Here is a 27,545-nt window from a genome sequence, read left to right on the forward strand (position 1 = left end):
CGTGTCTCCCTGCCGTACGCCCTTCTTTATTGGGATTCTCTCGCTTTCTTTATGGAGGACTATAGTGGCCGTGGAGCCGCTGTAGATTTCTTCCATTATGTTTATGTAGGCTTCGTCGATGCCCTGATTCCGCAGTGCCTGCATGACTGCTGATGTCTCCACCGAGTCAAATGCCTTCTCGTAATCTATGAAGGCTATGTATAGGGGTTGGTTGTATTCCGCGCATTTCTCTATCACCTGATTGATAGTATGAATATGGTATATTGTTGAGAAGCCTGTACGAAATCCTGCCTGGTCCCTTGGTTGATTGAACTCTAATGTCGTATTAATTCTGTTAGCAATTACTTTTGTAAATAGCTTGTAGACAACGGACAGTAAGCTTATGGGCCTGTAGTTTTTCAGGTCCTTGACGTCCCCTTTCTTATGGATCAAGATGATGTTGGCATTCTTCCAAGATTCCGGTATCCTCCCCGTCGAGAGACACTTCGTGTACAGGGTGGCCGGTTTTTCTAACATAATCTCTCCACCGTCTTTCAACAGGTCTGATGTTACCTGATCCTCACCAGCTGCTTAGCCTCTTTGCATTCCCTTTGGGCCTTTCTTTACTTCTCCTGTCAATACTGGTGGGATGTCAGATTCCTCTGCGCTAATACTGCTTCTTACATTATCATCCTGACTGTCTCGGCTGCTGTACAGATCTCTGTAGAACTTTTCCGCTACCTCAACTATTCTATCCATATTGTTTGTGACCTTGCCTTCCTTGTCCCTTAATGCATACATCTAATTTTTGCCTATGCACAGTTTTGTCTTCATAGCTTTGAGGCTTCTTCCGTTCTTTAGAGCATGCCCAATTCTCTCCATATTATACTTTCTTATGTCGGCTACTTTACGCCTATTGATTAGCTTCGAAAGCTCCGCCAGCTTTATTTTGTCTGTTGCACTTGAGCCTTTCATAGCTTGACGTTTCTTAATGAGGTTTTTCGTCTCTTGGGATAGCTTACCAGTGTTCTGTCTGACGACTGTACCCCCGACTTCCACTGCACACTCCTTAATGATACTAGTCAGATTATCATTTATTGCGTCAACACTAAGGTCGGTTTCCTCGGTTAAAGCCGCGTACCTATTCTGAAGTGAAACTCTGAATTCCTGTACTTTCCCTCTCAGAGCTAGTTCATTAATCGGCTTCTTGCGTATCAGTTTCTGCCGTTCCTTCCTCACGTCTAGTTGAATTCTAGATCTTACCATTCTATGGTCACTGCATCGGATCTTGTTAACTACTTCCACATCCTGTACAATGCCCGGGTGACCGCACATTATGAAGTCTATTTCATTTTTAGTTTCGCCATTATGACTCCTCCACGTCCACTTACGAGTAGCCCGTTTTCTGTAGAATGTATTCAAGATGCGTAAATTATTGCGTTCTGCAAACTCTACTAGTAACTCCCCTCTGGCGTTTCTAGAACCGATGACATATTCCCCAACTGCATGATCTCCAGCCTGCTTCTTGCCTACCTTTGCATTAAAGTCGCCCATCAGTACAGTGCACTGTGTCTTTACCTTACTCATTGCTGATTCTATGTCTTCGTAGAAGCGTTCAACCAGTTGATCATCATGGCTGGATGTAGGCGCGTAGGCCTGTACCACCTTCATCTTGTACCTCTTATTAAAGTTAATTACGATACATATCACCCTCTCATTAATGCTATAGTATTCCTCTATATTACCAGCTATATTTTTATGAATAAGGAATCCCACCCCTAGTTCTCTTCTGTCAGCTAAGCCACGATAGCATAGGACGTGTCCGTTCTTCAGCAGTGTATATGCCTCCTGTGGCCTCCTTAACCTCACTGAGCCCTATTACATCCCATTTAACACCCTCTAATTCCTCGAATAGCACAGCTAGACTCGCCTCACTAGATAAAGTTCTATCGTTATACGTAGCCAAGTTCAGATTCCAATGGTGGCCTGTCCGGATCCAGATATTCTTAGCACCCTCTGCTGCGTCGCAGGTCTGACCGCCGCCTTGGTCAGTTGCTTCGCAGCCGCTGGGGACTGAGGGCCGAGGGTTAATTGGTGTATTCATGTGGGAGGTAGTGGCCAAGTACTACACCAGAGTGGCCAATCCTGCTCTGGTGAGGGAGTGCATTGCTGGCTGTGGCCGCCAGAGAGGCTGCACCCCAGGCCTTTTTACACAATTCCATCATCACGCGGATTTTTCTTTAATCCGGTTGGGAATTGTCCGGCACCGGGATTCGAACCACGGACCTCTTGTATGCGAAGCTGATGCTCTACCACTACGCCATCGCTGCAACGTCACATTATGTGACGTCATAGTGACGGAATTACATGATGATGATTTTTTGCGTCACTCGATCGTGTTGACGCTGCCGACGGTAACTTTTCGCGTTCGATGGCGCATAGAGAAGAAAGAGAAATGACAATAGAGAAAGGAAGAAGGAAATAGAGACGAACTAATACGCGTGCACACACCGCAGCATTCACCGCATGTACCCAGAAGCTCATACACTGTTAACTGTTCCAGAGTACGATGCGATATAACTGTCTTTTGATTAGGTCGACTGCAGTCCGTAATGTTAAGGAAGGCTTGCAAGACTGAATCCATATCCGGGACTTGCAGTGCACTGCCCTCAGTAGAGTACATTGCCCAGTATACGCATACGTGCAGAATGTTTACATGAACGAATACTCTCGAAAAGAGAGCCATCGTCTGACTGATGCAGCACATCTCTTGTGTCCATTCTCGACTCTGTCGTTTCTGGGCCACGAGCAAAGAGCTGAGGTTGTAATGGACATGAGACTGTAGTTCCTCTTGTCTGTCGCGGTCTTTTTCTTTAATTCCCCTTCTCTACCTATTCTGAATCCCCAATGGTCCCTTTCGGTCTGACACTGCGAATAAGTCTTCTTATCTTCTCACGCCGCAGAGAGATCGTGCTCAATGTCAATCTCGGCTGGGAAAAAGCGATACATGACAAGATCTATGATGCCACATAAGGTTCTTCCAAAAAACAAAATAAGTAATAAGTAAGGACGGCGCTTTCAGGTCTTCCATGTCACTCCAATGGGCAGTGAGCGGTCAGTCCTCCGGGACAGGCACTTCACAGAACGTCTTTCATCTTTTTGTTTCGTTTTCATTTTCTTCTCTCGTTTCCCTTCGTTCGTGCTCAAACGCACGTAGCCATAAAGTGAAAGAGTACCATTTGCCGTGTGTTCATCGCTTTTTTTTCTTGAAGGGAGCGCGCGTTAAGGACGTGTACTACATGCAACGGAGATGTATTGCTGGACAGCAGGAGTACTACAGAAGTAGTTCTAGTTTTGGCTTTCTCAGAAAAGCATGCCTAGTATATATATGAACGAGCAGTAATAGTGGGAACACATATAACGCTCTCTATTCACATGCACGAGAAGTTATAACTTAGGGGAGTGTCCTCTCTATAGTAATGGGTATGCGACAGTGTGGCACAAGAGGTACAAAACAGGTTTATGCAATCGATGCCATTTCATGTGCGGTTTACAATCGTAAAAACTGAAATCCCGGTCACATTTTGTGCCCAAGAAAAATTGAACGCAATCGTAGTCATCAAGTGCAGAGTGATATCGCCCATTTCATCTCTTCAGGTTCACTATTTTAACTGTAACTGGCAAGGTGTCGCACAATACACTTCGGAATTCAATAAGCTTTTGCTTCGGTTGGATCAGAGCGAGTAGGGGCACGCAGGTCTTCGCCAACAGTAAAAGGCAACGCAGTCCTTACAGGTGTCATGTGGCGGCCTTTCTATTAAAGATATTGACCTTAGGGTTAACCAGTTTTCACACGTTTATACTCCTAGAAACCGGGGTTACGCAGCACGTATGAGATATCACAGTACAGCTCGAAAGCAAAAAAAAAAAAGTGAAATGTTCTCGTCTAGGCTTCAGTATTGCGTTTCAAGTCAGGTTTCTTTCGTCCCTCCATTCGCCCTTAAACCATGAGCTACATGAAAGAGCTTTGAAGCCTCATATGCTGGATATCTTAGGTACCTTCTTGAGTATTTGGGGCTTCTGTAGAGGGGTCATTTTAAAGGGGATTCGCGCTGCTTCGCGACATATTGAAAGCTTTCATGTATACTCTAGCTTTTTTTGTTGAAGAATATTACTTTCGAACCGATGTCCAGGATCCTGTTCATTCCATTGCCACTGTATGTCATGGGTGAAGTCAGACGCATTCACTGTGCAGATTTAGATGTAGTTCCAATGGCTTGTTAAAAAAAGTAAGGAAAATCTATATATGTCGATGTTGTAGCAGCTGTAATGGTCTTCAACAACCTTCTGGAAAATAATCTTAAGAAAGGTCAAACGAGTGGCTTCGTAGGCTTTAATAGAAGACTATTAAATGCGTTCTTGAGGCCACAGAGTTCATAAAACATTAGAAATTGGTTTAGTTCTGTATTATTATTTAGTAATATTCAATTATGCCGCACGAATTCAAGCCAGAGACTGATACATCTACTTTGGTATTTCGTCCAATCATACACGTCAGATCCTTCTCAGTTCGGACATGTAATTCAATATTATCACTCTGTTTGTCAGCGGTTATTGTAGGTCATTTTGCATTTTTTGTATATTTGGTAGCACCCACTTTGGATGCAGACACATCTTTTAACACCATAGTTTAGAAGTTCTACTGTTAGGTTAATATAAAGTCAAGCATTTGGAACATAATGACGTATTCGTGTAAGGTTAGCATATAATATATAGGGACTGTATTACAGAGTATGAAAGTTCCTTCATTATGCACAGGTGTATCTCGGTAAGGCTCGTACATTACTATGGCACTCTTGGATTGTCAAAGCTTCTGGATTATGCACATGGTGCTAATTTTAAATTCGATGGACTTATATCTTTGTTAGGTGATCCGGGTTTAACGTAAGTTTCTTATTGCTCGAATGAACATGAAATATAATTTGAATTTTGTGATATAAAACGCAAATTTTAAATTAAAATGTCTGACTTGCCGAACGAGCACGGTAGGCTTATAAGGATTTCATAATGCAACAGGTCTGTGGTTCCATTTTCATCGTATGTATTCACAGCTTCTACTGCTTTCCGCAGTTTGGTGCTACAGTCGCCAGCTGTGCTCGAAGCAGCATAAGAATGAGGTTTGCCGCAGACAGCATAATCCACAGTGGCGTACGTGGGTCACGTTCAATGCCTGGCGAGATTCTCGGCGTTTCGCCCGGCTGCAACGTAATCGACCTTGCGGTAAAACACGTGGGAGATTACAAACATTTCTAGAGCATTCAACTAATCGTCTCCCTTCCATTATATTCAAAACATGTACATTCGACGTCAGAAGTTTAGACACCACTAGGCTACAAGAGATACTTGAGCTAGTCGGGGATAATTCATAATGCAAAAACAACGGCGCTAAAAAAGACAAGGACCAAAAAAGACACGACACAGGCACTGAACTCTCAACTAAAATTTATTCGAAGGCACTTGAACATATATATCAAGCTGTCAACCTAGTACATAAGTTTTATCATTGCTTGAAGAATGTGGCAAGTAGACAGGGGCTGCGTGTTGTTCTATCTGCTCCCAATAAACTGTCGTCAATATCATCCCGTTTGCACGAAAGAACTTCTGGTTTGCGCAAGAGCTGTACGTTTTTCCCAGATAAGAAAAAGATTAGATTGGTTTGTTGCAAATCATAATATGTTGTCTGTAGAGTGCCATTATAGAGGGGGGGGGGTCATATAGGACAAACCGGGCGGTGCGCCAACGTTAGATTAAAAGAACACTTATCCTTGCTAACGGCTTCTGGGTGTTTGAACTTGCCAGCTCATTGTAGAGAATGTGGCTGCCAGCCGAGGACAGAGAATACTACGTGTTTGTTTGGTTATCCACACAAATGCACTAGAGAGGTAATGAAAGGGGTTTTAAATTTAAAGGGAGGGGGAAGGTTGCGTGAGCAAACCGTCGGTGGCCCTTGGGGCAAAGTTCGCTACCTGGATTTAACCCTGCCGCGTTAAAGTGCATAATTTTTTGGGCTGCCATGTATGTTTTTGCTTGTTGATTTTTCTTTCCGGCTTTAGGACAAACGTGTGTTTCTCTTGCATGGTTATGTATTTTTATCGACCCTGATGGCTCTGCTGCGCAGATGCAACGGCTGGTCATGAGACTAGGTTGGCAGCTTTATATATATATGTTCATGTACCTTCGAATAAATTTTTAGTTGAGAATTCAGCGCCTGTGTCGTGTCTTGGTCATTGTCTTTTTTAACGATGTTGTTATTGCATAATGCCACCACTAGGTTTGAGAAATCTTTTAATTTTCCTGCAATTTGTGTCTGTGTTCGGCCGACCTGCACAGCGCATGTTAGCGCGCTTTACAATAGACCGGAAATGTAAATTCAAGGCTGTCTGCTGAAGCAGAAAAAATATTCAGCTATTTCTTGCGGCTCGTGATCTCTAAATTTTTGGAGCTGTCTGTACGTCGCAGGTGCGTCTCGGACGTTGCAAGTCAAGTCAAGTCAAGTCAAGTTTATTAAATAGTTCAGTTGAGTTACATGGTTAGCGTTTTACGAAGTAACTGCTTAAAAAAGAACGGAACCTTGTGGTGAAGAGACAAACACGGCGCTGACTAAGAACTAATTTTCTTGCGTCCTCAACGTAAATTGTATGCTGAGAGATTACAGTCACGCAGTAATAGGCTTTCGAAAGTTTCGAAATGTACACATGCCGGTTACATACAAAACTATAGTCTGGGTATGCATAATTCAGGTGGTCGCAATCTAGCTTAGAAGTTCAGTGGAATCTAAGGTCTTGTGCAGTACACTTTCGTGCGGCATGGCGCAACGCACAATCTAATTTAACCCTGCACTCTAAGAGAAAAAAGATAGTTCTTTGACTCTTTTTTGCAACTCCTGCTTTGCCACGTATACAATATGACTCTCTTTAAATACACACGTGAACTGTCTTTGGAGTTCTCTTTGGATATCATTATACTCTCTTTGGAGAGTCATGGGACGCAAAAGAGAGTTACCGTGTCTCTTTAAAGAGAGTCATATACGTGGCATAGTCAGGACTCACCGAAAAGAGTAACATATACTCTTATTTTTTTCTTGGAATGTGCATGTGTTCGAAAGCCGGTCGAAACATTTGGTTTTCATTTTTTTATCTGGTTCAAAGGCAACACTTCCTCCCTGTTTCCTCGCTGTCCGTAAGACCTTCAGAACGACCGATAGCAAGTGCCGTCTAGTAACGGAAGACCTTCTGTTGTCGTCTGCAATGGCTTTTGTTCGGCACAGTCAGAACCGTAATGGCAGTGCCATGTGGGAAAGGTCAGCAGAATACTCAAGAAAAGGCCGTTTCAACTATGTCCGCTAGGCCTTCGCGATTGCGTGCGAAAGCTCGCTAGAAGACCGGAATGGAATGACATCACGGAAGATGTACAATGCAGAGGACGTCATAAATTGTACCGAGCCGTGCACCATTGTGCAAACTCAACTCTAAGCTAGCGTAGTCTGATTGGGCACATGCAGTGCGTATGTGTCACCGCCGCCCACACAGAGCAATACAGCCCGCGTCCGCTCTTCTCGAAGTCTTCTGCTCTGTATTCTCGTGAGACAGACAGCAATTTCATAGGAATAAACATCACAGACAATAAAAGTGAGAGGTATTAGCTCACTGTAGTACTCAACGAGAGCAATGAGTTTCTTGTTTAAGGGAAGCTGAAGCACATTAAAATAAATGAAATTTGAGCGGTTTAGCAGGGATCACAGTTTGATCCCTGCTGAATTCGAAAAGCGATGTGAGAGTTCTCAAAAAAGAACGCAAATGGCATTTTATGGCAAAAAGCAGCGGCTGCAGTCGCAGAGCTTCTTCAGAAGCTTCTTAAGAAGCTTCTTGAGAAGGAAATGGCACCTGCCTAAACATCTGAAGGGAGGCGCCAATTCTGGCCCATACCTTTACTCAGTCGAACATTTCAGGCCGTTTTGAATAAGCAGGGTTATGGCCAAGCATGTTTTTTGACGATAATGGGGACCAAAGACCCCTGATGTTGCATTGAAAGAACTGCTCCCTTCCCACTTTTACCACCGGAAGGCCGGAAACCAATGGCAGGCCATTGCAGGGTTGCCAATGGTGGCTACTTTTCGCCAAATTGGCGAATTTGAGAGGCCCGTGGGGACCTAAAATTATGAATGGCGACATGGCGAATTTTTGGCGATTTTCAGCTTAGGTATCCACTGAGTTATGCATCCTAAGCTCAGTGCCTTCCCAACGAATGAGCGGCACTATTCTCTGTATTTTTCGGGGTTTTGAGGTGCACATTGCGCGCCGTTCTGTATGTCCGTCCTGTAACTCGTGTGTATCTCCTCAATTCATCTAGATTCATCTAGATGCTTCAGAGCTTCGCTAAAGTTTCGCTTCTGAAGGGGCTAGATGACGGGTTGGTCGTGTGTTCCGGCCATTTGTTCCGCCAAAGTTCCAACTATTCTGAATAGCTTGGCGACCTATTCACCGCTGCAGTATCCCCTAATCGAGCTCGTATAGCGAAGATGGGCGGATACGCGGGTGTTCGTGCAATAAAAAATTATTTATTCAGGCATTTTCTACTGTTCTCGGTGGACGTGTGCAATGAAAACAATTGCTATATAACATTTTACAATGTCTACCTGTTCAATTATAACGCACTGGATTGACGCGGGTAAATATAAGTGATTATATATGAAAGGGACAGTGGCGTCCGGTATCACATTAGTTCGCACTGAAAGGCATAAGACTCACTAATGAATGATACCTGTGAGAATTCTGTCTTACTACTTTCAATAAACCTGTTAATCCTTTTTTTCATATGAGGGGATGTAAAGCTGTCTAAAACAACGCCTTCGCGGCTTTCGCGTAAGGTTTACCACACTTTTACCTTTGAAACGAGCGGACAGGGATGGAAGGATATCATGAGCGTTTTATTCTTTCATACTCGCGCTTCCGCGCACATCTTGCGGCTAGTCGGAGAACCAGGTACACCCAGCACTCCCATGGTGAAGGGGCGATGCGCCTGGCATTGAGAAATGTCAATATACTTTAAGGGCTTTGAATGGCACTGTATTCTACGGGGCTATACATCAGTGGAAATTCTTATTACTAGGATATGCCGCACATATCTAGAATGGCGACTTTTTTGGCGAAATTCGTAACAAAATGGCGACTTTTGGCGACTTTCTGCTCGCCGTTTGGCGACATTTACTCGAAAGTCAGTGGCAACCCTGGGCCGTTCTGAGAAGCTCGTCATGGCTTCATTTTCATTTTTGGATCCACGGCGGAGCTTGTTTGCTTTCGGGCTCGACCAACAGAGGTGAGGGTGAGGGATAAAATTTGCCTCCCCCACCCCTTAATGGAACACCCTGCGCACGCGTATGCTAGATGCCCGTGACTTGCATTTAGTTGCACGTCAGGGGCGTAGCCATAAGTATCTTTTAAGGGGGGGGGGGGAGTCGACCACCCTTTTTGTATGTTCGTGCGTGTATATATACACATGCCAAGTTGAAATTTTTCAGGGCGAGGTTCTAACCAACCCCCTCCCCCCCCAAAAAAAAAACTTGCAACACTGGTAGCCAGAATTGCACGTCAAAGAGCCACAGACTACCTCCGCAGCCCTCTACTACTGCCGCCCTCATAACCATATCGTGGTTTTGCACATAAAACCACAACAATGATTAATATTATTTGCTCTAATGGCTTTGGAGGTGTTGCAAAAAAAAAACTTGACGCCATCTATCACCCTGGGGGACACCTCCGACACGGCTACGCAGTACTGTAGGGCAGCCAGCGTACGCTTGCGCAGTTGTATTAATCTCCCCGGCACCTTGTATAGGCGCAAGGAAGATAAACACACATGTCCAGCGCAAGACCATTAGGACCGACGCCACTGGTTTCGTCCAAATCCCTTCCGCTAGCCAACAAATCCCTTCGGCGATCTACACAGCCGTACTTCGTCTCCGAGTAGACGTAAATACGTGCCGCAAGTCGTCGCACAGACGGCTAACGGCGGTCCTCTCGGAGCCGTCTGCAAAGCGAATGGAATTAGCCCCTGTTTTCTGTCTCCCTTCCTGGGATTAGGCCTAAGAAGCTCCCCGCAATTCACAGGTCAGTGCACCGCGACCGTACACACGACGCAGTAGTAACAACACGAACGGAACGCTGCCGGAAGCTCGTACTAGTGCATACAGGCAAATTTATATAGAAGGCAGTTCGGAAGCGAGCTTGCGGAAATCATCTGCATCAATGGAGACTATGCTGGATGTACGAGGACTGGAGTAATAGGCTTGGGTGCACGGGCACTTACATTTGCGACAGAGCTATGACTACAGGCGTTACGTCTGGTTTATGCATCTGAGCTAGCGGCAGCCTTTTATTAGCTTTCCGCGTTGCTTAACGGAATGGCACTGGATTTATTGAAGTACGCGATTGCGACATACCATGCTCAGACGGTCCGGCCTCCGCAATGTACGCCATGATGACTTCAAGAAGTCAATTGAGCCTGTTGTTAAAAACATATACTGCGCGTGCATTCTTGTGAGGGTGTTATTAATACCTATATATCTTATTTTCCTGTCTATATTATCAAGCAGGGCCTTCTCAAATAATAAAATGCTAGATGAATAAATCATGGGACGAAATTTATTAAGTATAGTGTTCCTGCTATGACATCACATAGGGAACATTAGCAAAGAGGTGCCCAATATCATACATAATTAACCATCAGTTAGACAATGTTGGTAACCATTGCCTATCTTTAGCTAGCATCAACCAACACTAGTCGTCATTTAACCAATATTAACCATTATTTACTGAGCACTAGCCAACATTAGGTATTGATGATGGCACGTGGGTAAACACGGTGGTTATATTTGGACAGAAATAATTATCTTCGACATCACCTTGATAATCGAGGACAAGATCATGTTCCGTTGCAGAGAGTAGGTGGAAGGAGCACCAGAAGACTTTGCCCTAAGAAAAGTGATAAAAGAATTCTTGGATTAAAGCGACCTAAAACCTGACATCTATTTGACTGTCATCGAAGTGTGGCGCAGGTAGAGATTACATTGTTATTCTATTTTTCGTTCCGTTACGTAGCTTTCGGCCGAACTCCGATTTATATCTAATCTACAAGTGCTGTCTGTGGATTCATTCTCGTAAGATTCACTGGTTTCGAATAACCGTCAGTTCCTAAGCGGTCTTTCTCTTGATCAACTTCCTCAGTTTTATTTCAGCGCTCCAGTAGGCTCCGCTTTAAGCCTAACTTATTATTATGCTCGACTGGTAATTCTGAGAGGGAAACGGTGAGTTGAGCATGGTTTACGTTTTTGTGCTTGGAAGCGAGATTGAAAAACGGTTTCAGCGATTTAGGGGTTCAAGAAAGGCTATTCGTTGGGCGCGCTGGTGTAATATAGGAAGGAGAACGGGGTGCTTGATTGCCATTGGATGACGCACAGCACTGCGGAAAATTACATAATGACGCAGTGCGTTTCATCGTGCGTAGTGACCCGCATCACAGGAACTGTAATTCGTAGCGTATGGTATATAGAACACGTCGCACCAGCGGACAGTCATTAGGAGGAAGCGGCGAAGGGTGCTGTTGGAAGTTACGATGTAGCAGTGACGATACGCAGTGCACTCGAGTTGAGCGAGTCGCCAAGTTCGTTCATGAATCTCGTGTCAGTTTGGATGAACATTTCCTGCGGCTATTTCCTGTGAACCGCTATGGATGAAACCCTGCAACTTTATATCGTCCGTGCATAAAGCACAGCTTTTTATGTAGACGCTTAGCACATGCGTGCTACTGCACGGTGTATCTTCTACGTAGTGTGCGCGAGTGATGCATATCGTATATTCGTTCCACATATAGATGCATATATCCTGCATATGTGACCTGCATAGTAGGCCTATTAGGTTTTGCGTGTGTGTGCATTGTACATTTTGTAGGTAGCATATATGGTATATGTATACTCGCGTAATGTGTGCTGTACAAAAGCGCATATGTGTAACACGTAGTTATGATGAAATTATCATTCATAGTTTCGACTCACATTTTTAAAGATAACAACGCCAGTATTCTCCTTTAGTTCCCCTCCTACTACAAAACTCCAAAGATTTGATTCTCAGCCTACTAAAATAGTAACAGGCCGCCTTTTTTTCCCTTTTTTGTCGTTTTATTTTGCCGTTTTTCCCCACAAAAATGTGTTTGTACTTTTCGCACCCTCAGGACCAAAGGCATTGCAGGGAGAAATGGTGAAAATTTTAGTTATGATAATATAAAACGAAGTGAACAAAAATTATGTTTAGACAAAACAATTTTAGTTCATTTTGTGTTCTCTTTTAGTGGCAGATTGACTGCCACTAAAAGACAATCGGCGACTAAAACAAAACACAAAAAAAATGTAAGAGTTCGCAATTATACAGCGCCGACCAACGGCTCAAGAAAAAGGCCCACATTGTTGACAGTCGAATTTAACCGGTAACGTGTGATGTAGAAGATGTGAAAGAACACAAAATGGCGCACGAGACGTTACATGGCATACACTTATTTCGTCGAGGTCGCCATGTTTTTGTACAATAGGCATTGGAAGAGCTACTTTTTACCTCAATCCGCTGCACCGAGCAGTCCATTTGAAAGCTACGAACGAGAAAGCAAAATGGCGTACCTAACGTCACGTGCCCCTTCGCTTTGTCGTTTTTGTGGACAGGCTAAAAGATCACCATTGCGAAGGACATGTTGCCCAGCGCTAGTTCATTATTCTGGACATTCTCAAGTTAACCAACTTTGTCGAAATCTCCATCTGGTCAGCCCTGATTGGCCGAAGAGGCTGCTACTGCTTTTCTGATTGGCTCAATATGCCGTCATCACCGAAATTGACAATATTCTGAAAGAGGGTTGCCGTTCCATTTATATTAAGCGGTTTGGGGATTTTTTTCTCTCACCGAGTCGCCTGTGGAAATTACCAGTCGCTTGTCGCGTTTTTTAGGGCTTATTCGCGTTTTCCCTGTCACTGTAGTAAACTTAGTGCTTGTCACATTCACTGATAGCGATTTTGTCGTTACCTAACTGCCCGTTTGTGGGATACTTTGTATGGTTGGGCGTTGAAATCGACCATACAGTGGGGAGTCAACAATTGGCATTATTCTTGCACTGGCAAAAGCGCAGTGAAGAGATTAGAGACCACGCTGGAGACTACGTTGAAAAGTAGACGTGTGCTTTCATTCATAGGTGCACACATTTTCCTTGTACAAAATGGTTAGAGTGATTCTTTCTTTTACCGTCCCTTCGTATTTCAGCGCCATTTTTGGTATAATTAAAAATAATTTTGAGAAGGAAAACTTGATTAAACTACCACCCATTTAGTGCTTCTTCTCAAAAGACGAGCCGCAGTTTTAGGCGTCTTTTGGGATGACAATATGCTTGTTAGACCAGTGACATCTGGCAACTCTGTCCTGAAGATCGATGATGTCCAGAACAGTACACCTTCGGAGACCACATGAATGCAAACGATACTGCCGCTTGGCTTGGCGCTGGCTGAATGATTCGGCAAGTGGATTTCCCCCGACTCACGATCGATAAAATCAATCCTACCTGGAGTCGCGCATCGCTGAACGAAACAGGTGTCGCCTGCGGTATAGCACGGAGCTCGCGAAAAAGCTGCGGTTCCGTTACGTAACAAGATGGATCATCAACCAACCCGGTCTCATACCCTATCTGCAGTCCTGTTGCAGCAAAAATTTCTTTACCTCTAGGACACCAGGCCGTTGCGTTCGTTAATATGTCAAGGACTGTTAAATTTGTCTAAAATGCTGGCTTGAATGCTCTCAAATGCATTAATGACCTTGACAATGTCCACGCCGATGCCGCTTAGATCTCATGGCGAATCAAAACCTTGTAAATTTAGCCACCTAATCAAAGATATTGATATATCTTTATGGATGTATATTACACAGGCGTTTAATACCACTGGTGTGCCGACTGACAAATTGGTCTTTGTGAACGCGCATCTGTTTTGCGTAATTGTACAATATTTCATGGCACAACGCTTGTACACATATATCACGATGCATCGCCATGCCCATCTTAGTCCACACCACCTCTTAATAGAATGTATACGTGATAATCAGTCGTATAAACTTACGTACATGATTAGGGCTGCCCTGTTCGTAACTGTGTTGGAGTGTGACCTTGAATGTGGCACGTAGTACCAAATATTGACCAACAAAGATTTGCAGTAAGTGCACCTATTTATTTGTTTCTAGTTGTCCATATTGAAAATCCCAGCATTGTCCATCATAAAAGTTATGATGGAAATGCTGGAAATTTTGCTGGGTATGATGGGAAATGTAGTGGCCATGCCGGGAACAGCGGTGGGCGTCAGGGGACACTTGATGGGTGTGTTAGGTGGATGCTGGTACAGCAGTGGAGCACACGGTGGGTTTAATGAGTGGGTGGTGGCAGATACGATGCATCCGGTGGGCAAAGTGAGTGGATAGTGGCATACGTGTGAGATGCACTGAGTGTATTAAATGCGAAGCATTTCTTAGCGAACCAAAGACATTTTGGGCGTTTCTATCTATCTATCTATCTATCTATCTATCTATCTATCTATCTGTCTATCTATCTATCTATCTATCTATCTATCTATCTATCTATCTATCTATCTATCTATCTATCTATCTATCTATCTATCTATCTATCTATCTATCTATCTATCTATCTATCTATCTATCTATCTATCTATCTATCCGCCTGCGTCTGGGTGCTGTTGGGTAACAGGTGTCTCAGCTTGCGGCTGCTTCTGCGCAGGGCTGATAGACGAAGCGATCAAGGCGACGGTGAGTTAAGGCAAATTTGTGTACATATAAACAGAGGCGTTACATATTCGGCGCTGGGGCCGACAGCTTATTGGGCTCGCACAGAGGTGCGACGACGACCCGGGATTTCTTCGTTGGCTGTCTCTCTCTCCGCGCAGCTTGGTTCTTTTATAGCCCTGGGCGATCGCTTGCATCAGCCAGGAGTTCGAAGCCTCCAATCAGGAACCGCAGTTGGTCGCTGACTGGAACCGGATCCGCGGGTGAGAGGGCTTGCCGCACGTTGCGTGAGAAATTTCCGTCGGTTGCGTCAGACGCATCGCCGGAGTTGCCGGGGGTTGCGTAAGACTCCCGCCTCGTTGCATCAGACAGTCTATCGATGTTGACGCTGGTTGCGTCAGACGTTCTACCAGCTGGAATGCCTTGTCGAAGCAAGGAAGTTTGGGTTGGGAGCCCTGGCATAACAGTGCTCTCGTGGTTGCCTCGTTGACGTGCTGTAGGCCAAAATTGGAATGGGACGGTAAGTGGGTTTGACGAATATGACTGTCCTGTCAAGACATGAATAATGTCAACGTCCTGTCGCGTACGTCATCGAACCCGTGCCTCCAGACAAGTGTGGCAAATACCCGTATACCACGGCCACGGTATGCGGGTATGCACCACAGATGGTTGACAGCTTATACCTACGCAGGAACGGCGTGAACAGACATTTATGCGTTTAAATGCGAGAGCGTCAAGAAAATCCGACGTTGGCAGCGTTGACCTGAGGAATGTAAATAATAAAAATGAGCATTGCATTTATTTTCTCTGAACTGGCTCCTGCTGTCCGACGTGTAAGTCCGGGGTGAAGGCCTCGTCAGGAGACATACGAGTCTCCTTTTGCCTTGCCTCGTGGACATATTTCATGTTATGTAACTATGTCCGAAAAATAAATAAATTGAAATTGAAATTGAAATTGAAAAATCAGGATCCTAGCAGGAATCGCACCCAAACGTTCTGCGTGGCGTCGGGTATTCTACCACAGAACTACGCCAGGTCTTGAAACTGCTTTGGAAAAAAACTATGCAGGAGAACTGTCGGTGCAACGTCAATGGTGGTTGCCGCACTGACTACCTAATTGTATAACAAAGTAATGAACATTGCATAGGTGCTTCTATGATACACTAACCATGTCGGGTTAACGTCATTTGTGGTGTTGGCTCCGCTTTTATAGCAGTCTAATAAACATTACATTTGTATTCCTATGATTTATCAAGGTATATTTTTCTCGATCCCTGAGGAATACCGAAAGTTATTTATGATATTCACATCACCGCACCGTAATGTGCACTTCGTTTCGATAACACTGACGTCTGTGGTCTAACTTGAATGCTGACGTTACGTCAGAGCATAAGTTACCTATTAAACGTCAGTGCACACTACGTTCCTGGTAAGCCCACGATGTGCACACAACTACTACACTTATAAAGACAGGCCGATGCACGTCGTAACGCTTGGCTCAGAGCCAAAAAAAAAAAAATGTAGCATAGACAATTGCTCAAAGACGGCTTCGCATGAAACCGATTTCCACAAGGCGGGAGATCTGCCGATTTGTATTCTTCCACCTGTATTTTCGTCTTGCATGTTTTCTCGCTTACCAAGCGTCTTGCGAAATTGCAATTTACTAATACGAAAGAAATCATTTTTCATTATAGTGTGCCTTTAACAATTAGCCTCCCCCGTTTCCGACTGACATGGTACTCCAACGTCAAAGATTGCTGTTATCCAAAACACAATTGAACGGAAAGTACGCGATATCCTACAAAATAACACCACTATTGCGTTACTACGAAACAGACTTCGCAGTAATGAGATTGCTGTAATTAAATGACTTTTTACTGCAATGGGTAATGTAATAAAGGACTTTTGTGGGCTGGTAATTTAGTAATGTCACGAATCATTTCATGCGAATAATTTCAAATAAATTATTCAATACTTTCCCAACTGCTTTAGACCTAAATATAAGTTATCGGCTTCACTCATGGCGTAAAAATATTGACCAAGAAAAACGAAATAAAAATAAAAATTATAAGTCAATCTGAGTGCCAAGTCTCAAGCGCGGGAAGTGAACAAGGATCTCTGATATTTCAATCTATATGTACCATAAATAAAGTGCACATGAATGCGCCCATGAATTAAGAACTTCTGTTCCAGTAATTTCAAAGCAACCTGATTTCTTTTCAAATGTAATAGTAAGGTAATATCATTACTTCGGGCCAGTGTGAATTTGTGATGTAATTCGATGACATTTCATGAAATATTAGAAGTGCAAACAATAGTGTAATTTAAATACTTTTTAGGAGTAATTTTTCCATGAATGCTACGACGTATCTACAGATGTGTACGGGCAAAAAAGAGAGTGCTTGAAGTGGAACCTCCATCTTATTGCCTCTGCTTATACTACTGGCTTGTTTCTGTTGAAATAACCACAGCCTTTCATTATCATTGATTGCAGAAACCCACTGATGACCATGAGTGAAAAACGTCGATGCGCACGAGGCCTCTTAGATGACAAGCCTGGCTTCGCTAACGATTGTCGGTGAGACGATGCCCATTCAATTCACAACTGCCACCGATTCTCTCCCATCTATCACTTGTGGCTCGCTTCGATCGCGGACCGAAGGGCCCTCAATGCGCTGCGACCACACAATACCCGATCGTTCGAATCGATTTGGGACTTCGCGTGCCTCACGCAAAATCCGAATGCGCGGTCGGCATGACAGGCCAGGGTTGCACACAACGCGTGATAGATCGAGTCCGCGTGTTTCTGGTGCGCCGGGTGCTATCTCTAATTCAAATATCGTTCGTCATTCTATTGTTTCGCTTCTCTATTTACAAGCGCATCTGTACGCGAGGGCCCCTTCGCATGGTATCTTGATATCACCCGTCATCCCGTATTCGCGTATTCGGTGAAACCGAGGGCAATCCTGAGAATTAATTGCTACGCAAAACCAACGCCGTTTTTCGAGAGCACGCGAAGCAGGTTATCAAACTGTAATCGGTTAGAACGTAAGAATAAATACATGATCCACCACCAGAACTGCGCCGCGCCAGCCATTCAAATGCGCAGAAGAGTCGTGCTGAGGGGTTTCCGTTGTAACCCTACGTACTTTTTCGCTGTTATTGGGAATACTACGCATGTTAACACTTAAACGTCAATCGCCCCTACTTTAAATATTACTTTTCACTGAAGAAGGCAGTAGTTCAGGGGCAGATGGAAGCCTGAAGAGATGAGAATTCGTGAACGCGGGATGTCGCTGTAGTCGACGTTTCGACCAGCAAACTTGTCTTCTTCAAGGCTGCAAGTGCAGTTGCAGCCGTTAAGAATACAAGTCCGCTTGTCGAAACGTCGTCTCTTGCGACACCCCGTGTTCACGTATCCTCAACTTTTCCCCGAGCAGTGATGTCAGAATCTTTCCTGAAATTCGCCAGGAAGCTCAAGTTTTTCGACCAAAAACCAGCGACACGAACATGTGTCTGTATGCAAAACCACCTACCCGATATACGCGCAAGGTGCTTTGTCACAAAAATGCGCAAACGCAATTGGATGGGGCAACTATGAGAACGTTCTCTGGGTAGTACAGTGACGGCAGTGGGCGGAGCTTAAATTTTATCTTAGGTCGCAATCGACTATACGTGCAACTAAACTCGATCCATACAAATACGTTCAATTTATTTCAATGCATGAACTTGTTATTTCATGGCACTTTCATTCCAGACTCTGTCCTTGTTTCTCAACATGTGCTGTCATAACCTTTCGATTACGCTGTCCTTACGGCTAAGCCTTGGGAGGGCTGGTACATACTTATCGAGAATTGAGTTATGGCCTGTACTAAATCCTGCTTGGTCCTTTGGTTGATTGAATTCTTATGTTGTCTTCTTTCTATTAGCTATTATCTTTGTGAATAGCTTGAATGAAACGAACAGTAAGGTGATCCTCCTGTAATTTTTCAAGTCCTTGACGTCCCCTTTCATATGAATTAAGATGATGCTAGAATTCTTCCAAGATTCTGGTACCCTCACCGTCAAGAGACACTTCGTATACAGGGTGGGCAGTTTTTCGAACGCTAAAGTAATCTAAAGTAAGTTTCTAAAGGGATCTGCAACAGTCTCAGAATAGAACGGCGCTCTGCGATAGGCAGCGAGGCACTGGAAGTTGTAAAGGAACACGTCTACTTATGACAGGTAGTAAACGCGGAGCCGAACCACGAGACTGAAATAACTAGAAGAATAGGGATGGGATGGGGCTCATTCGGCAAGCATTCCCAGATCATGCATGGCAGTTTACCTATATCCATCAAAAGGAAGGTATGTAACAGCTGCATCTTACCGGCGCTTACCTACGGAGCAGAAACCTGGAAGCTCACAAAGAGGGTTCAACTTAAACTGAGGACCACGCAGCGCGCAATGGAAATGAAAATGATAGGTGTAACCTTAAGAGAAAAGAAGAGAGCAGAGTGGGTCAGGGAACAAACGGGTGTTAAGGACATCATAGTCGAAATCAAGAAGAAATGGACATGCGCAGGACGCGTAGCGCGTAGGCAAGATAACAGCTGGTCAATCAGAGTAACAGACCGGATTCCAAGAAAAGGCAAACGCACGAGGGGGAGACAGAAAGTTAGGTGGCAGATGAGATTAAGAGGTTTAGAGGATGAGATTAAGAGGATTAAGAGATGAGATTAAGAGGGCAGAAGAGATTAAGATTAAGAGCAGCAAGCACAGGACCAGGTTGATTGACGGGACATGGGAGAGACATTTGCCCTGCAGTGTGGCGTAGTCAGGCTGATGATGATGATGAGTTAGGGCACGATCCCGCAAACGCGGAGGCAAGAAGTGCGCAGGATCATCCTGGCTTGGGCTGGCCTGTCCAAAGGACGAGCACAGTTCTGTGCACTTCTTGTCTCGGTGCATGTGTATAGTTCTCTGGCTCAACTCTTTAGTTAAAAAGTTGTCTGTGACCTCTGAAAATTTACAGATCCTTCAGTTCTTATGAAATTTGCTTGGCTATTTATTGTTTTATTACGCCTATGATAGGCTAGCTCGCTAGTACTACATTGGTGTTCAGGAGCAATGATGCTATGGCAATCTTCCCGTGCATGCACGCTTCATCAACAGACAGTTCCAACAGTGGCATTTCAGCGCGGGCGGCTTCCCACTCTACCGTAGCATGTAGAGTACGCTGTGCTCTAAATCGTCTTTTGTAAACAAGAGGGACAGCCTACGACCCTACCATATTAGACTACATATTATTTAAAGCTTTCCTATATTCAAGCGAAGGTTGTGTCGACTGACCTGTGCAGCTGGTGATAGTGCTGTTCCACAAAACCCTGCTCACCCACAGCTGTCGCGCACAAAAGGAATAATGAATAAAACAAAACATTTTCTTTCTGGGGCTGGGATTTGAACCCGGGTCCCCACGGAGGAGACGAAGGAGAGGTTGAGGAGAGGGAAAGACGCAACTTCTGCAGCCCTAGTTGGGAGCACGACTCAGCGCCTGCAGGGGTATGGGGAGAGAGTAATAAATATGTGAATAGACCAGAAAGAGATGAGAAATGGCAACCATGACCGAAGACGAGGCGGGCGGCCTCTATAGCCGGTCGTCCAACCCAATGTTCCCAAGGAAGCGAAGAACCGCCTTGGAGACCTGGGTGTGGTGCTGTGCAGGGAATAGGAGGTCCCTCGGACCGAAAGCGAGAACCTTGAACACTATGCCATGCGCTCATGATTGCCAAATGGGAACTAGACTGAAGCGTACGAATGCGTACTACCGCCGATGTAAAACAAAGCAATTGGGATGCAATACACTTTGCTGGAATATTTCATTGAAATGGGCACTTTATTGAAATATTTCGTGTTCGCGGACTAAAAGCAATCTGCTGGACAACGCGTAAGGTCGATATCAGGAATTGCACATTTCAGGAAAATTCCGATTTCGAGAAAATTGAACTGCGACTTCATAGTGACGTCATGCTTACATCACAGTTTGGCGATCTGTGATATAATTATGGCGTCATATAATGGCGTCATCACATGATGATAATTTTTTTGCATAACTCGTGTTGACGCCGCGGACGCCGGCTGCCGCCCACGGTCATCTTTCGCGTTTGACGAGGCATCTAAGGCTTTCGCCTTCATATGCAGTGTCTTTTCTGGCAACTTTCTTTCGGGGCACCCACTTTCTGTACAAAGTTATCACGATGCCCGATGGCGATTATGTCTGACCGTAATAAAGTAACCTGTTTACTGTCACCCTTCAGGCACCGTCCATTATGCCTGACTGCTGCTGAATGTTGCACACTGCAAGCGAGGGAAGTGATTGCAGTAGCCGGAAATGCGTCCTGCCCTCCGTGTGTTTCGTTTTCGCGCGTTAGTTTCGCGGTTGTCTGCTGCTTTTTATCGCGCCGGAGAAGGAACTGCGTGCGCAACACAGCGACGACGCCTGGTCCACGCCAAGTGCCCACACACATGGTGCCGCCTGAAAATTCAAGTTTTCGAACGCGCCCGTATTGTTTTCTTAACTATAAACCTTAATAACACGTCTCCTTGGGCAAGTTGGTACGATTTAGTAAACATGACTTTTGTGCTTTTAAACAACAGACGCAGAGACATACAGACGCACAAACTCCATGTTTCTTTGTTTCTTTCTGCGTCTGTTCTGGTACCCAAAAGTCGTGTTTAATAAGGCGACACCCTTATATTCCTCAACAAACACGAAAAGTGACCGTCGGTGGCATCGGCGTCAACGCGAACGTTGGAAAAAGTCAAATGATCAGAGATTACGGCTTGATAATGTCCTCAGTGGACGTAATCATGCCGTCACAGATTGTCAAGGTCTGCGACTTAATTATGACGTCGTGACATCGCCACGACGTCACATAACATGACATTACACAATGGCGTCATCATGCGACATCGTCGCTTGGTCAAACGAGGGCCGATCTCAGAGGCGGTGCTGCAGAACCACGTGGGCTGCGATGCCTCTGATCCTGGAGGCACTGCAAAGCCGCGTTAGGTGCAGAACGCTTTCGTGGGAGGAGGGAGGATCAATAGAATCGACTTAGAAGAAGAAGGCTTTCCCCTTTAAGTCATCCTAGGCTAATGCATTTAAGGGACCCTGCTAATTTTATTAACTACAAATTGTACGTGGAACCGAATGTTATCCTTTCTTACCAAACGATTCTTGACACGGCTAATGCACGTAGACGTTCAACGAATCCGAGGAGACTGCTTCAGGGGATGGAGAAAGGACGCGGAACACTAGAATGGTGGCAGTCGTTGCGGCTGAGTGGAAACGAGACGGCTTCGCAGAAGCAGACATAAAAAAGCAATGAGAGCGCAGATACAGAAAATGTTAAGCGAAAGAACGCACAACAAACCATGGTCCCTGTGTTTACCTAGACTGGCAAGCCCGTCTGCGTCGAGCGTATGCCGGAAGCGTGTACTTTCGTACACGACACGCGTTTCCGAGCAGCGAATGTTCCCTCGCCTATCGTGGGCAAATCGAAGAGGCTTGTTCCAGTTGCCGGAATGTTGCGATTACTTTCTGAAAGGGGCTGTTTAAGAGGTGAACAGGCGACGAGTAGTAAAAAAATTCCCGAACGCAGGGCGGGTTTGCAAAAGAATACACAACTTTTAACTGAGGCAGCTGCTAGCCTCACTGTGCAACTTCAGTGTGTGACTTTGGAGTGCGCCGCAATTGAAAGTCGGTCTGTTTGCCTGAGCGGAAGCTTTAGTTCGGCGAGGCTCGCCGTGATGTTGGGGGCGAGGAGTGACAGTCGCCCTCTATCGGGTGCGCTCCCCATATATGTTTGGCTGTCGGCGCTCAACGGAAACACCACGCGGAAGCCCTCCTCGTTACACCTCGTTACATTCCTCCCACTCCCTATCCATTCCAGGCAACTTGCCCGTATCTAAGCATCGAGACACGCATATACCAAAAGCTAAAGACCGTGTAAATAATACAGAGCTCAGCTAGTTGGTAAGTATTCATGTGGAAAAGACAAGGCCTGCAAACACGGACACAAGAGAGAAGTCTTCGCTCTTGTGTCCGTGTTTGCACGCCCTGTCTTTTTAACTAGAGAACGTATGTGTCGGGACTGCTGTTAGAAGGCGTGGTAGTCTCGTACGAGGCGAAATGTGTGGCATCGTGCAACGCGAAGGCGAACAGATATCACATAACAACGTTCGCTGGACTAGTTCTCCAAACAATGGCAGTGGACACGGACATGAGCTGGCAATCACAGTGAAAAACAGAGATGTTATTGCTGCAAGTAGCTGCAAAGCGGAGTAAAACCAAAGCGTAGAGACAGCAATGTAAAATTTTTTACTTGCAAAATTATCGGTAAGTTCTGCAGCAATTTTGGTGGACAAATCTCGTCTATAGCGTTCAAGCCTTAGTACCTTTCCGACAAGGATGCACAGGGCTCCGTAGAAGGCAAATAAGGTTGGGATGGGCATGCCAGAACTTCGCAGTGAATCAACCTAATTTTGGGGTCGATATGGAGAAGCGCAACAGATGGGCCAGCCTGCGAATGCAAAGCGTCATTAGCCGGCTAGCGTGCACGGGCGAACGACTTAGTGCGCGCTTTAGGTTACTCCCCGAACGTCGCAGCCCAACACCGAAGCAGAAATCTTCCTCGCGGAAGGGCTGGCTGCGCACACGTGTTGTAGCCTACGGCTGTTCACCATTTCGAATTTTCGAAATTCAAGCTTCACGCAGCTTCTTACTATGAGGACACGTGTGAAGGCTGACACCGGGCTCCGCTGCGTACGTCCTGCACTGCGGCACCGAGTGCTGACCTTCGATACAAGACGCCTTCAAAGACACCGATTTCGTACTGCAGTATTTTGAAGTGCTGTCAAGCGCACAGCTGAAGCGGGAAAACATCCCTATTTAACCAGAATTTCAGCGCAAGTGGCATTCCAAAATTTTGTTTTCAGCGCACGTCGGTGCTACGGAAGCACACGACGTAACCGCTGATACTGCCAATCTCGTCACGCGGATGGTGGCGCCAGCTCTTCCAGTGGTGGACCTCGCGCCGTATATCCTGACTTAGACCAGCCGCTAACTCGTCGAGGTTGTCAGTGAACAAAAACAGTTCCCAGTCGCGTTACTGTTCTTGGGAAATTGCAACCGAGTGTGGCCTGCGGCCGCACACAATGGCTATAGGTGTTAGGGTTTTCATCTGCGTGCTCTAAAAGTGGCCTATACTCTGTTACAATGTAGATTGATACAATGCAGCGAGAACAAATTATTACTCTACTTAAGACGTAACACAACCCCAAGACCGACTACTCTGCGACGCCTACCCATATTTCATCGCGCACACCTCCCCTGCTATTTCTTCAAGGCCCTTAATTAAGCGGTTTAATACCGTATCTATCTATCTATCTATCTATCTATCTATCTATCTATCTATCTATCTATCTATCTATCTATCTATCTATCTATCTATCTATCTATCTATCTATCTATCTATCTATCTATCTATCTATCTATCTATCTATCTATCTATCTATCTATCTATCTATCTATCTATCTATCTATCTATCTGTCTGTCTGTCTGTCTGTCTGTCTGTCTGTCTGTCTGTCTGTCTGTCTGTCTGTCTGTCTGTCTGTCTGTCTGTCTGTCTGTCTGTCTGTCTCGTAAAGGGATTTGGGGATTTCTTTTTCAAAGATATTTTTGGGGATATTTTTTTAACGTACATGGCAAGAGAAGAAACATAACCTAGCGATTATATTTGTTTGCCAACAGTTTCGACCGGTGGACCTAAGTTTATCAGGTTTTCAGAGCAAGTTTAAAGCAGACACTAGGGTGTCGGTATTTGCTGTTCCGACTGTATGTTTACCCACGAAGTGTTGCTTTAAGCTGGGACACGAATGTTTATTTCCGTGTGAGTGCATGGCTGCGTCCTGAACGTGACGTGGTCTGCATGTATATTCCGATCAATTCCGAGGGCCAAGTCCTTCGGCGTGTAAGCTGCAATCAAGCCGCGTCGCGAGTCTATTTTGGGTCCTTCGAGATCCTAGGACCTAAATCTAGGGCCACTGTGTGCAAGCAGCCGCGGATATTACATTTCCGTGTCGACGGCACTTGAAGCTCGGTGATCAGGAGCTGGAGATGATCGGTGGATTGACCTTAATCTTGCGAAGAAGCCAGCGTTCCGGCCATACTTAATAGCTTTTCGCGAGCTAGATGTAGGGAAAAGTTGTCGCACTTGGAAAACTCAAGGGGCGTAAATTATTTCAGACAGCCCCGCGAGGTTTTAAGTTACAGTGTTGCTTTACGACTTGAAACCCGCCATGCCCTCACTCACTCACTTTTTCTCCCTCGCTCTCGCTCGCTCACTGAATCGATTACTTATTTACTGAATAATTGCTTGAGGACGTCAAAGCCACCAAGCAGACTCTTAGTCTATCAATCGACAGATCGAGCATGACTTGAGCACTCAATCAATGACTCGCTCGCTCGCTCGCTCGCTCGCTCGCTCACTCACTCACTCACTCACTCACTCACTCACTCACTCACTCACTCACTCACTCACTCACTCACTCACTCACTCACTCACTCACTCACTCACTAAATCTACCACTCGTCAGTCAGTCATCAGTCAGTCAGTCAGTCATCAGTCAGTCAGTCAGTCAGTCATCAGTCAGTCAGTCAGTCAGTCAGTCAGTCAGTCAGTCAGTCAGTCAGTCAGTCAGTCAGTCAGTCAGTCAGTCAGTCAGTCAGTCAGTCAGTCAGTCAGTCAGTCAGTCAGTCAGTCAGTCAGTCAGTCAGTCAGTCAGTCAGTCAGTCAGTCAGTCAGTCAGTCAGTCAGTCAGTCAGTCAGTCAGTCAGTCAGTCAGTCAGTCAGTCAGTCAGTCAGTCAGTCAGTCAGTCAGTCAGTCAGTCAGTCAGTCAGTCAGTCAGTCAGTCAGTCAGTCAGTCAGTCAGTCAGTCAGTCAGTCAGTCAGTCAGTCAGTCAGTCAGTCAGTCAGTCAGTCAGTCAGTCAGTCAGTCAGTCAGTCAGTCAGTCAGTCAGTCAGTCAGTCAGTCAGTCAGTCAGTCAGTCAGTCAGTCAGTCAGTCAGTCAGTCAGTCAGTCAGTCAGTCAGTCAGTCAGTCAGTCAGTCAGTCAGTCAGTCAGTCAGTCAGTCAGTCAGTCAGTCAGTCAGTCAGTCAGTCAGTCAGTCAGTCAGTCAGTCAGTCAGTCAGTCAGTCAGTCAGTCAGTCAGTCAGTCAGTCAGTCAGTCAGTCAGTCAGTCAGTCAGTCAGTCAGTCAGTCAGTCAGTCAGTCAGTCAGTCAGTCAGTCAGTCAGTCAGTCAGTCAGTCAGTCAGTCAGTCAGTCAGTCAGTCAGTCAGTCAGTCAGTCAGTCAGTCAGTCAGTCAGTCAGTCAGTCAGTCAGTCAGTCAGTCAGTCAGTCAGTCAGTCAGTCAGTCAGTCAGTCAGTCAGTCAGTCAGTCAGTCAGTCAGTCAGTCAGTCAGTCAGTCAGTCAGTCAGTCAGTCAGTCAGTCAGTCAGTCAGTCAGTCAGTCAGTCAGTCAGTCAGTCAGTCAGTCAGTCAGTCAGTCAGTCAGTCAGTCAGTCAGTCAGTCAGTCAGTCAGTCAGTCAGTCAGTCAGTCAGTCAGTCAGTCAGTCAGTCAGTCAGTCAGTCAGTCAGTCAGTCAGTCAGTCAGTCAGTCAGTCAGTCAGTCAGTCAGTCAGTCAGTCAGTCAGTCAGTCAGTCAGTCAGTCAGTCAGTCAGTCAGTCAGTCAGTCAGTCAGTCAGTCAGTCAGTCAGTCAGTCAGTCAGTCAGTCAGTCAGTCAGTCAGTCAGTCAGTCAGTCAGTCAGTCAGTCAGTCAGTCAGTCAGTCAGTCAGTCAGTCAGTCAGTCAGTCAGTCAGTCAGTCAGTCAGTCAGTCAGTCAGTCAGTCAGTCAGTCAGTCAGTCAGTCAGTCAGTCAGTCAGTCAGTCAGTCAGTCAGTCAGTCAGTTTGAGAATAATGGAGTAGCCGGGCCCCCCTATGCTTCAGTCGGTACAGAGCAGCCTATTTACAGAAAATAATAAGTAAACTGGATGTATGGGACTACGAGTTCAGAAAGAGCGATCTAAAGGGCAATCACAGAGAGTGATCTGGTAAAAGCGATCTAACTGTAATAGAAGCGATCCTAGCGGAATGTTGAAATGCTTTGCTTATCGTCTGGCAGCCGAGAATTGTGGGACCGAATCGCTTCCAAGAAACATCAAGTCGATGAGTTGCGAGCACGCGGACTGAGCAGCAAAAAGAGCGAATTCAATCTTCAATCCATTTTCGGGGTTCACCCGCGACCAGGGGCAACTTACAACGGGATGAATGGGGTCTTCAAATGAGATTGAAAAGTGCCCCGGGAAAAGAGATCACGGAAGTAACAAGCATACTGACCGTGTTCTTCGGTTCACGGTTCGTAATGTTAGGGCTCTACTTCGATCTTGTTGCTTTTCTTGAGAAAGCTTCTTCGTACGGAAGTTGTCAGCCATAGCTGAGATTCATTTCTCATCTCTACCGACTGTTTCGTGGCACTTGCTTGAAGGGATGAATTGCTCAATCTCACCGGCTTCGGCTCGTGTGATTGAATGACCGCCTATACATGGTCGGCCACGTTTCGTCCCAAGGGCTGTTCAATCGCCACGTTGACGTGTCTTACGCGAA

The sequence above is a fragment of the Rhipicephalus sanguineus genome, chromosome 8 (assembly GCF_013339695.2).
Source record: "Rhipicephalus sanguineus isolate Rsan-2018 chromosome 8, BIME_Rsan_1.4, whole genome shotgun sequence".
In the NCBI taxonomy this organism is placed as follows: domain Eukaryota; kingdom Metazoa; phylum Arthropoda; class Arachnida; order Ixodida; family Ixodidae; genus Rhipicephalus; species Rhipicephalus sanguineus.